The sequence below is a fragment of the Mobula hypostoma genome, chromosome 1 (assembly GCF_963921235.1).
Source record: "Mobula hypostoma chromosome 1, sMobHyp1.1, whole genome shotgun sequence".
NCBI classification, from domain to species: domain Eukaryota; kingdom Metazoa; phylum Chordata; class Chondrichthyes; order Myliobatiformes; family Myliobatidae; genus Mobula; species Mobula hypostoma.
The window spans coordinates 186,065,763-186,078,722 of NC_086097.1; the positions used below are offsets into that span (position 1 = coordinate 186,065,763).

Here is a 12,960-nt window from a genome sequence, read left to right on the forward strand (position 1 = left end):
TATTCACCATTTCCTTGTCCCCATTACTATCTCTCCAGCATCATTATCCAGTCGTCCAATATCTACGCTTGCTTCTTTTTAATTCTTTATATATCTGAAAAAAAAACTTCGGTTTCACTTTTGCACCCCCGCCCCACATGGTTTTTTTAGTTCCCTTCTATTGGTTTGTAAAAATGTCCCAATTCTCTAGCTTCACACTAACATTTGCTCTAATATATGCCTTATCATTTGCTTTTATGCTCTCTTTGATTTCCCTTGTCAGACCTAGTTGCCTCACCCTCCCTTTAGAATACTTCATCTTTGGGATTATTTATCCTCCACCTTCCAAATTGTCCCCAGAAATTCCAGCCATTGCTATTCTGCTGTTGTCCCCGCTAGTAACCCCTTCCATTCTACTTTGGCCTGCTCCATTCTCCTGCCTCAATTCCCTTTACTCCACTGTAATATGCATTTGACTTTAGCTTCTCCCTCTCAAATTGCAGGAATATGATCACTGGTACCCAAGGGTTCCTTTACCTTAAGCTCCTTAATCATATCCAGTTCATTACACAACACTCAATCAGCATTGCTAATCCCCTAGTGGGCTCAGCCACAAGCTGCTCCAAAAAGCCATCTCACAGGCATTTTACAAATTCTCTCTCTTGGGATCCAACATCAATTTGATTTTACCAATCTTTCTGCATATTGAAATCCTCCAAAACTAATGTAACATTGCCTTTTGGAATGTTTTTTCTATCTACTACTGTAATTTGTAGACCATTTGTAACATCCTGGTTGCTTGTTGGAGGTCTGGAAATAACTCCCATCAGGGTTTTCGTACCCTTGCACTTTCTTAGCTCTGCCCACAAGAATTCTACATCTTCCAATTCTATGTCACCTCTTCCTAAAGATTTGATTTATTTTTTTTATCAGCAGACCCACTCCTCCCCTGCCTACCTGCCTGTCCTTTCAATATGTAATGCCCTGGTTCACAACTTTACTGTTATGCTGTAGGTATTTCATTTAGCAGTTGTGTAAGAACAGTCTGTTCTGCTTTCAGCCTGTTTATTGTTGAAGAAGAGGAATAATGAGCAGTGTGTGTTATCTAATTTGGATGGTGGAACTGGGGCGAGTTTTTTTGGTAAGGGACTCCGAGGTTGTTCTTGGGACTTTTGTTTGGTGGGAGATGGAGAGAGAAGATGCTGGAGAGAACAGGTCGTAGGATTTGACACGCTGCGAGACTGATCGATGAAGCCAGGTGCAAAGATCAATTGAGGATCAGTGAATATAGTGAAATGTTGAGCTCCAACTTGTGGACGTTTGACTGTTTAATTAAAATGACCACATTTCCTTTTTTTCTTCGTTACTAATCCTTGTAGCTAAGATTCATAAATATAATTTGTATGCAGTGTACTGTGTTATTTCGTGGCATTAATTTGTATCAGGATAGTAAATCACACCGGATCCACACAAACCGGGGTTTGGGTGGAAAAGCTGTTTCAATCTCATGGGTTTGGCGAGACCGAAGAATGTCTTCCCTAGACTTACACAGCCAAGGAAACCGGGGGTTTCAGATAGATTACTTATCCTTGGATATTAAGCTCCCAACTACAATTGTCTATCAGTCATGACTGTGATGCCCACAATGTCATACCTGCAAATCTCTAACTGTACTACTAGATCTATATATCTACCTTATTCCATATACTGTGCATTCAAATATAACACCTTCAATCCTGGATTTCTCTCCCTTTTCAATTTTGTTCTTCTGTTACACTGCAGCCTATCCCACTGACTGCAATTTTTGACTATCATCTGCCTGTCTTTCTTGACAGTCTTATTATAAACCACCTCTGCCTGTAAATCAACATCCCTATTCTCAGCCCTATCATTCTGATTCCCACCTCCACAGTCAAATTGGTTTAAACCCTCTCCAAAAGCTCTAGCAAACTTTCCCCCTCGGGTTCTGGGGTAACCCATCCCTTTTGTACAGGGTCACATCTTCCTCAGAAGAGATCTCAATGATCCATCAATCTGAAACTCTGCTCCCCGCACCACTTCCTCAGGCATGCATTTACATTGGTACAAATATATACCAAGATGTCTGGCTGCTCACCCTCCCCCTTTAGAATGTCATGGGCACGATCTGAAATGCCTTTACCCTCACACCTGGGAGGCACCATACCATCTGCACCTCGCTATTGCATCCACAGCCTCTCCTATCTACTCATTTCACTATGGAGTCTTCTATCACCACTAGATTCCTCATCTGCACACTTCCCTTCTGAGCCACAGCACCAGAGACCCAGACACTGCTGCTTCCCTACCTCTCCCCAACGGTATCCAGAATGGTATACTGTACTTGTTATTAAAGGAACAGCTACGGGGGTACTCTGTACCAGCTGCCCATTAACCTTTCCTCTCCTAACAGTCACCCATTCACCTGACTTCTGTGACCTAGGGATGACTACTTTCCTGTAGTTCCTATCTATCTTCTCAGTTTCCTCTGAGCTGTTCATCGAGTCGCAGCTCCGGTTCCTTAATTTGTTCCCTGAGGAGCTGAAGCTTGGAGCAACTGGTGCAGATGTGGTTATCTGGAGGGCTGGAGGTCTCATCTCACAGAAGGAGCAAAACACGGTCACGGAACCATTCTTACTGCCCCATCTGTAAGCCTACAGGTGAAGAATGAGCAAGAAAAGCTTACCAGATATTTATGTTATTGCACAAGCCAAAAGTCTCCCAACTCTATCACAGCTCTGCTCCAACAATGGCCACTCTGTGTGCCCTTGCCTTTTTTTTGTTTAACCTTGCTAATAAATCCCAAACTTCAACTGACTGCTGTTGAAGCTCTGAAATGAAATGGTTATGAAGTGTTAATTTTTAAAGCTCTCTCCTGGACCTGGGTGAAGAGTCCTTTACTTTTCGCCCCTGAACTCTGATTGGCTGCTGTTTAGTTCTGCTTGAGAATTTTATTGAAAGAAAAATCATATGATGTTTTTTAATCTAAACTATGTTGGCCTTTCAATTTGGTTTTGGACTTTGTGGGAGTTTGCTGTGTGTCTGTCATGAACCCCGTGACAGGAATAAAGAACCAGCAGAGAAGGAAAACACTTTGGACTCCAGTATTGCTATAAACTAGTAATATTTATTAGTAACTACGCAATACAGTAATATAAATGTAGATAAATCAAACAGGTTAGCAATGATTACATATATATAAGTATATCAGTAAGTGTGGAAATATATGTATGAAAAACCAAGCTTCTTTAAGTCTAGGGGTAAAAAGATACAGTCTTACGATGATGAGTAAAGTTCAGTTCAGTTCGTGGTACGGTATTGAGTTGCGTAGTGATGGAGAGAGAGAGAGAGAGAGAGAGATTTGAGTCTTCAGGTGAGCTGACGCCATCGATCTTCTCGTCGTCCATCGAAATCCTTTCAAAGTCACCGACTGTGACTTTAACAAAGGGGACCGGTTTTCTGTGGTGGAGCTATCCCCCAGGTGAGGGTGGACACATGGACAACTCCCCACCAGTCAACCCTTTTCCTTCTTTCCACTGTTGGAGTGATGGATTGATCCGCCTGATCGATCCCCCAAAACCCACTTTTTCTGTGGGCACAACAATGCTCATTTAGTGTCCAAACATGTGTCTGAGGTCTGTAGCATCTGACCACCTATTTTATCTCACCGTACTGGGTACCACCTGTCATTCAAATAACTCCTCCTTCCTTTGTCTGTGAAGAAATGCAAGCAGGCAAAAAGTCCTTGAAAAAGTATCAACAACCTGCCTTCAGTCACCATAGCAACTTACCAGCTGCTCGGTGCTGTCTCTCTCCAACTCAGCAGACATCCAAAAGTTAACCAGTTCTTAAAGTGACAGTCCAACCATTAGTCTTCGTCTCTCTCTCTCTCTCTCTCTTTTACAAACAAGCTATCGGTGGTAAATAACTCTGTCTCTCTCTTTTCAAAAGCACAGTTAATAGGGGTACTTCAGGATACCCTCACAGTGTCCAAGTTAAAAAGGGCATTTCTTACATTGATCAACTTGAGCTAGATGAGGCTTATGTCCTGTGGTCCCCATCTATTTGTAGTTATGTGGACCTGTGTGAAGAGCCACTTGAGTTCACCCTGCTCAGCAGTAAGTAGACCCGACTTGTGGTGGCGGAGTGTTCATCAAGAGCTGTTGAAGGACCTTTATTCTTTATGTCAACTCTTTATTCCTCTCCATAGGTGCTGCCTGACATGTTGAGTTTCTCCAGCATTTTGTGCATTGTTTTAAAAGATTGATCATTTAGCACATGATGTCTTATATTAAATTGAGAATCTTTAGAAGCTTTTGCACATAAAATGGTTAAATTAGAGTACTCTCGATAAATCTGATAAATGGGATTAGCAGAGGAAGTCACTTGATGGTCAGCATGGACTTTCTGGGTTTTTTTTTTGAAGCTTTGTAACTTTTTTGTCCAAACGCTATGCAATATGAGTCAGCACTCTGGAATTCAGTAACCTTTTTTGAATGAATGCAGCAAGCTCAATTCACTAATAGCCTTTCTCTGGTCTTCCTTTCAAAAGTGTTATCCCTCTATTTATTAGAAACATTAAAGAAATGCTGTGTTTATGGAACACTGTTCTCAATATAACTGATTAACAAACAGGTCAGGCGACAGTGACCACCTTTGTTTCCTGAAACTGTTAATGCTTCTTGATTATTGTTGACAATGTCTCTTTTAAATTGAAACAGCCCTTCACCAATCTATTCTCAAAATCTATCTTATTATTCCCAGTCTCCTTTTTTTCAAGTCAATAGCTGCAAGGTTATGGTAGAGGCAACAAATCAGCTCACAACTTTTATCACCATTTCCTCTCTCCCCTCCATTTGCTTATCATCCCTCCTCATGTGGATCTATCTATCACTTGCCATGTCTTGTTCTGCCCCTTCACTTCATCCTTTTTATGCTGGCCATCTCTTCTCTATCTTTTCATATCTGATGAAGGGTTGTGACTCAAAACGTAGACTGTACGTTTTCCTCCACAGATGCTGCCTGACAAATTGAGTTCCTCCAGCATTTTGTAAGTTGCTCCAGATTCCAGCAACTGCAAACTCTTGTGTCTTTTTCTTTTGCTTGTTGTCCTCCAGAAACCTGTTCTGAAATCAGTATCAATTTCCACTTTGTCAGACTACTCAATGTCCAGCACTGAATTATCAAAATATTGGGAGGATCGAAACAATATTCTATATCCAACTTCACCAATTCTTTTTGTTACCATGCTAATACTGAACCAAATTCCTCATGATATTGGTGATGTTTGATCTGAAGGGAGCTTCTGATGATGTTTACATCATCACTGGTATTGCATCTGAAGAACTATGGCTGATAATACGTTTCAGTTCATCTGCAGCTCAGAGGTGTTTCTATTAGTTTGTGATCCAAGACTTTATTCATCCAACGTATATGGCCTTGTGGTTAAAGGGATCAGGGGGTATGGAGAGCAGACAGGTACAGGGTTCTGAGTTGGATGATCAGCCATGATCGTACTGAATGGCAGTGCAGGCTCGAAGAGCCGAATAGCCTACTCCTGCACCTATTTTCTATGTTTCTATGTACTTCTGGCAGACCTTGATCATATTACTCTGTAATTTTGTCATCATGACTACCACTCATGTCCTAACTCCCACCATCCTAATTACCTAATCAGGTGTTTGCTGTCCAATAATAGGTCTCAATTAAATAGTGCTCAATTTTAAAATCTGTATTCTTGTTTTCAAAGGGATTTTGTTGAAATAATGCAGGGGAATCAAACTGTCAGAAACATAGCGGTCTCTTTAAGCTGTACAAAACGGTCAGTGTTTTCCTACTAGCAGCATTTACTTTGGAGGTTAAGTACATAACAAAGTCCTGAAGATGGAATGAAGAACTGAACTAAAGCAAATTGTTTCTTCCCAGTGGCACAGTTAAATTATTTCGTAGAATGTAAAGAAGTTCTTCTATGCTTGCAGATTTAAGGTAGCTTGTGGTAATAAAAATCATTCAGTGACAAATGGATAAATACTTTAATGCGGTCAGAAGTATTTTTTATTGCAGCATGTTTTGTAGAAAATATTTAGTAAAAGAGCAACTTCAAATGTCATTCTTAGTGCTATTGTGCCTATATTTAAATTATTACACACAGGGGAGATGGCAGTATTCATCTTGCATCTAGCTTGAATGAAAAAGTAGGAAAGAGCTAGGCCTGCAATATTATTTTATGGACGATCAATAGATTTAATAGTGCTTGCAAATATAGACCACATTTTTTAACCATTTAGTCCATAAGACGTAGGATCAGAATTAGGCTACTCGACCCATCAAGTCTACTCAGCCATTCCATCATGGCTGATTTATTACCTCTCCCAACCCCATTCTCTTGCCTTCTCCCCATAACTTTTGATGCCCTCACTAATTCAGAACCTATCAACCTCCACTATAAATACACTCAATGACTTGGTGTCCACCACCATATGTGACAATGAATTCCACCAATTCACTACCCTCTATGGATAAAAATCTCCTCCTCACCTCTTTTCTATATTGACATTTCTGTATTCTGAGGCTATGCCCTCCAGTCCTAGAGTCACCCATTATAGAAAACATCCTCCTTACATCCATGTTATCCAGACCTTTCAATATTCGATAAGACTACAGTTCAGCATTCAACACCATAATTCCCTCCAGGGTCAACAAGAAGCTCAGAGACCTCGGCTTCACCCTGCCTTACATAGCTGGATCCTGGACTTCCTGTCAGATCACCGGCAGGTGGTAAAAGTGGGCTCCCTCACCTCTGCCCCTCTGACCCTCAACACAGGTACCCCTCGGGCTGTGTCCTAAGCCCCCTCCTTTACTCTCATATATACCTATGACTGTGTCTTCACCCACGGCTCCAATCTGCTAATTAAATTTGTTGATGACACTACACTGATTGGCCTAATCTCAAATAATAACAAAGTAGCCTACAGAGAAGAAGAACCCTGACATAGTGGTGTCAAGAAATCAACCTCTCCCTCAATGTCGCAAAATCAAAGGAGCTGGTTGTGGACTACACTACAATGGACCTGGGGTTGAGGGGGTGAACAGCTTTACGTTCCTTGGCATACACATCACCGAGGATACCCTTAAGGTTAACCTCCAGGTTGAGTCGGTGGTGAAGAAGGCGAATGCAATGTTGGCATTCATTTCTAGAGGAATAGAGTATAGGAGCAGGGATGTGATATTGAGGCTCTATAAGGCGCTGGTGAGACCTCACTTGGAGTACTGTGGGCAGTTTTGGTCTCCTTATTTAAGAAAGGACGTGTTGACATTGGAGAGGGTACAGAGAAGATTCACTAGAATGATTCCGGGAATGAGAGGGTTAACATATGAGGAACGTTTGTCCGCTCTTGGACTTTATTCCTTGGAGTTTAGAAGAATGAGGGGAGACCTCATAGAAACATTTCGAATGTTGAAAGGCATGGACAGAGTGGATGTGGCAAAGTTGTTTCCCATGATGGGGGAGTCTAGTACGAGAGGACATGACCTAAGGATTGAAGGACACCCTTTCAGAACAGAGATGCGAAGAAATTTTTTTAGCCAGAGGGTGGTGAATCTATGGAATTTGTTGCCACGGGCAGCAGTGGAGGCCAAGTCATTGGGTGTATTTAAGACAGAGATTGATAGGTATCTGAGTAGCCAGGACATCAAAGGTTATGGTGAGAAGGTGGGGGAGTGGGACTAAATGGGAGAATGGATCCGCTCATGATAAAATGGCGGAGCAGACTCGCTGGGCCGAATGGCCTACTTCTGCTCCTTTGTCTTATGGTTTTATGGTCTTATGGTTTTCTGTACAAAACAGCTGTGTGGTGAAAAAGGCACAACAGCACCTCTTTCACCTCAGATGGTTGACAAAGTTTGGTATGGGCTGCCAAATACTAAGAGCTTTCTACAGGGGCACAACTGAGACATCCTGACTGGCTGCCACTGCCTGGTATGGGAACTGTACTTCCCTCAATCGCAGGACTCTGCAGAGAGTGGTGTGGACAGCCCAGCGCATCTGTAGATATGACCTTCCCACTATTCAGGACATTTACAAAGACAGGTGTGTAAAAAAGGCCCAAAGGATAATTGGGAACCCGAGTCACCCCAACCACAAACTGTTCCAGCTGCTACCATCCAGGAAACGTTACCACAGCATAAAAGCCAGGACCAACAGACTACGGGACAGCTTCTTCCACCAGGCCATCAGACTGATTAATTTATGCTGTTACAATTGTATTTCTATGTTATATTGACTGTCCTATTGTACATACTATTTATTATGAACTACTATAAATTGTACATTGCATATTTAGATGGAGACGTAACGTAAAGACTTTTACTACTCATGTATATGAAAGGTGTAAGAAATAAAGACAATTCAATTTGGTTCATTTCAATCCACTGAGATCCCCCTTATTCTTCTAAACTGTGGTGTGTACAGGCTCAAGGTCATCAAATGCTCCTCATACATTAACCCTTCCATTTGGGGATCATTCTCGTGAACCTCCTCTGGACCCTTTCTCATGCTCTTTTCTTAGATAAGGGGTCCAAAATTTTCTCAATACTCCAAATGTGGTCTTATAAAGCCTCTGTATTACATCGTTGCTCTTGTTTTCTAGTCCTCTCGAAATAAATACTAATATTGCATTTGCCTTCCTTACCATCTACTCAATATGCAAGTGAACCTTTAGGGAATCCTGCACAAGAACTCCCAATCACAAACAAGAGAAACTACAGTCCTTCCGAAGGATCTCGGCCCGAAGCGTCAACTGTACTCTTTTCTATAGATGCCTCCTGGCCTGCTGAGTTCCTCCAGCTTTTTGTGTGTGTTGCCATGCTGCCCCACGACCTCTAACTTAACCCTAGCCTAATCATGGGACAATTTACAAAGACCAGTTACCCTACCAACCAGTGTGTCCTTGGGCTGTGGGAGGAAGCTGCGGCACTGGGAAGAAACCCACACAGTCACACTCTTAACAGGCAGCAGCAGGAATTGAACCCAGGCTGCTGGTGCTGCGAAGCATTTTGCTAACCAATACACCACCGTGGCACTCCAAGTAGCACAAAAATAGAGGAAAAGATAGTGTGGTGGTGTTCAAGGGTTCATTGTCCATTCAGAAGTCATATGGCGGAAGAGATGAAGCTGTACCTGAAACGTTGAGTGTGTGTCTCCAGGCTCCTGTACCTCTTCCTTGAGGGTAGGAATGAGAAGAAGGCATATCCTTTGTGATGGGGTCCTTAATAATGGATGCCGCCTTTTTGAAGCATCACCTTTTGAAGGTGTCTTTGATGCTGGGGAGGCAAGTGTCCATGATGGAAATGACTATGTTTACAACTTTCCGCAGCTTTTTCTGATCAGTGGTCTACAGAATAAAAGATGCCTTGGCTATCTCATACAGGATTAACAGTATTTTTTTAAACTTTAAGTCCCCATGCAGTCACACCAGCACCCCAGTTATTTGGATTCTTCTTATTTTCTATGTAAATTGCTGACAAAGTCACAAAAGGTGAAACCAATTCCTGAATTTTCATAAACCATGCCAACAAATATTTATTTGGGACAATTTTGTAGAAAATAGCTATTATTGTGTGAAATGGTAAGGCTTTTTAGTGTTTGGGTTATTTTTCGTCAGCTAGCAGGCTGTGTTGAAAGTCTGGTTTCATTTCAAATTTGTGTGGACAGCACTTGCAACTCCCTAAGCATTGAAATATGTAATAGAAAGTCATTCCTGTTCTACAAACTCTGAACTTTTAATCCTTTTATTTGTAGAATATAATATCAGGAGTAAGTTATTTGGTCTTATGAGCATGCTGTAGTATTTTACACAATGATAGCCAGCCATCTGAATATCACATTCATGCTTCCTCCAACCCAACTGATGCTCTTTTGCATCTATGAATTTGTGTATCTCCTTAAATACATTCAACGCCTTGACCTCGGAGGAAACAATTCCCTAGCTTGCTCAAATATTCTTCTTCAAGGAAAAAAACAATTTATTAATATATATGAACAATTTTGAAGCATTTCCCTAGTCATCATTTTCCAAATTGCTAAAGGAAGTATACATCTTCTAAGTGAAATGGAAAAAGGCATGTAGAGCACTGATTGGAAGAAAAAAATAACAGACTGCAGTGCTGATGCCACAAAGTGAAATGTAAGTGTTTATTTTTGTTTAAGGTAATATATCTGGGCCTTCATCTCCAAACTCCCTATTATCTGAAAGTTTATGAGCTCTGATTAGTCATGGTGCACAAAGTTCATGTATCGTATCTAAAGTTACAGTAGAGGGCAGCTTTTCACCAGTTTGGTCACAATAGTTAAATTTGAATGATGTAATACCTTAATTCCAGTAAAATGGTGACGTGTTTGTATGCAGCTGCCCTCCGGGTCCAATCAAAAGTGTACCTGTTTGTCCTGTGCATTTGGTTTATGATCACAGGTCACTGCTGTATACTGAAGACATTAAGTACTGCAGGACTACCCCATCAGTGAGATGCTCAATAGCAATAGAGCTGGACTTATTGTTGTATTGTCGCCTGGACTTGTTGTGTACTGTTGTGCTGACATAGTGTGCAGTTCAAAAACAGGTGCGAGTGATTGCCTTGGTCATTTTTATTGCATTCACAAGACCCTGTCAGACATTGGCAACATAGAATACCTCAAGTCTGACTCACTGGTTCATTAACAAGACCCATGGCGTGGGAGTTGTGTTGCCCAAGCCTTAGTTGCCACACGCCTTAGAGTAGCCTGTTGGTGGTCGCTGGCAAAGGAGATGCCAGAGCTGGCTGTGTGTCACTGGATTTCGTACTGGGTTGAGGGTTGGCCCTTCTCATTGGTGTTGCCCTCTGGTGTTCACTTGGTGCTGCCCTCTAGTGTTTTCTTGGTGGAAGAACAAGCTGGACTAGGACAACTCAGTGACTTGGATTTTATTTTTTTCTCTCTTTGTGAATGTATGCTTTTTTTCTAAAATTGTAACCATATGTGCTATTTGTGTTATGCACAGTGTACTGTGTGCTGGCGTGAAAATGTGTTATGTATCTTGACCTTGGAAGAATGTTATTTCATTTGACTAAATTCATGCATGATTGAATGATAATTTAAATTTGAAACTTAATCCTGATATTGGTTAAATAGTAAAAAATAATTGGGGGAGCCAGAAAAATTTGTAATGAACCTAAAACTGTGGTGTTCATACGAAGTCATGGGCATCTTGGGCAAATAGGATGACTCTTTCGTGTGCTTTTTTGAACGTACAGATAAATAACTCACTTAATCTTGATTTGTTGATGTATTGATTATATTATTGTCAATAAAATAGTGTTATTGACATCTTGGATTCAGCAGGATTCATTCTAACCTATTGAAAACGTGAGAAATACAACAGCTCAATCGTGACACTGGTCCAAAGTATTTTTGGATTCTAGATCCAAGGCCGTTGGGAAATACTTGACAGAAGTAAATGTTTCACTATGTGGAGATTGTTGATAGTAAAGCAAGAAGAAGGCACTTTCCAGAGTTTTCAATGAAAACTTTTCCAGTATTCTGCTGTAGTTGTTAGCTTTATGAGTAATTAAGAAAGACAGTACATAGGTTTCTCCACCTAAAGGACTGAATAAGTGCTGATGAGTCTGATAGCTTTCATCACCAGTCATTTATATAAACAAAAAAAAACACAACATTAAACTTTGCCTCTTGTGCTGCTGTATATTTTTCTCTTCACTGTCTAAATGGTTATCTGACAGAGTTAATCACATGCTCCTTATGGAACCTACAAGATTTCTATTCCATTGGTTTCCACATAGTGATAGATGCAGACAACATGTCCCAAATGTTCCTATGTCTCTATTTGTTGGTCATTCATGAAGTGTTTTTTTCTCATCTAAATCACACAATGTGATCAGACCCTAAAGGAATACTTGTCTTCTCCACTTTATAAAATGCAATTTAAGGTGAGCAACAATCAAGAATGAAGAAGAATGGTACCGGCAACAAAAGATTATTGATAAAGTTAATGAAGCTCAATGCCCATCCACTCTTACGCCTTCTACCTTGAACTCTCCAGCAAAAGGAGCCAGATCCTCCATTTCTACAAAGACTCTTCCAGCGAGATATTCACAGACCACTAGAGAAAAACCATCAGTAGGTTAAAACAATTTTTTCTATGTGTGGACAAACAATATGTAGGAACACACTTAGACTCAATGAAACTTTTTATCATTCTGCTAATGATTGAGTAACATCAAAGTATCAGTACTAGCAGAGTGCACCATTTCAGTTAAAAAGAATGTGCATTGTGGCAAGTTATAAAATTTGTATTAGTCATTGAAATTAAGTCTAATGTGTACAATAAAGATTCAAAATATGGCATGCAGTGATTCTGGCAAATGAGGTTGTTTACTTGAATTCCTAAATCAGGTTCACCCCAGGTTAAGGGAGAGTATTATTGGGACGTGTATATAAAGACATGTAAAGAATTAAGGGCTTCTGTTAGAAGATGGATTGGAGGTATTCTTTATTTCATAATTATGTGGAATATTGTTTTTCTTTTTTTTGTAATTTATTTTTTATTGAATTTCATCATCAAACAAACATTTCCATAAGATGTATTTCAGATACTGTACATATATATCATATAATCATATTTGTCACGAATCTCCACATAATATTTATCTGAGGTATACACTTACAGAAAGGAGAGGAAAGAAAGAACAATCGAAAGAAGAAAACTATGTACAGAGTAGGGAGTGATCTTTTTTATACAACACATTCATTGACTTGTGAGATAAGAAACAGATGAATCAACTTAATCCATTGTGCATATGCTCCATAAAAATATCAACCTCCTGTTATTCTTCTATTATTTTTGGTGGTTTTGCTTTTGGTAGCTTGGTATCTGGAAAACTTTTTTCAGACTAACCTACAAGTTCAACGTG

At 40.4% G+C, this 12,960-nt stretch overlaps 1 protein-coding gene across 2 annotated transcripts in view; it reads left to right on the forward strand.

Moving 5' to 3' along the window:
• The window catches only part of tmem64 (transmembrane protein 64), a 113,887-nt gene that overhangs the window by 74,098 nt on the left and 26,829 nt on the right, over positions 1–12,960 (forward strand). The window lies entirely within an intron of this gene.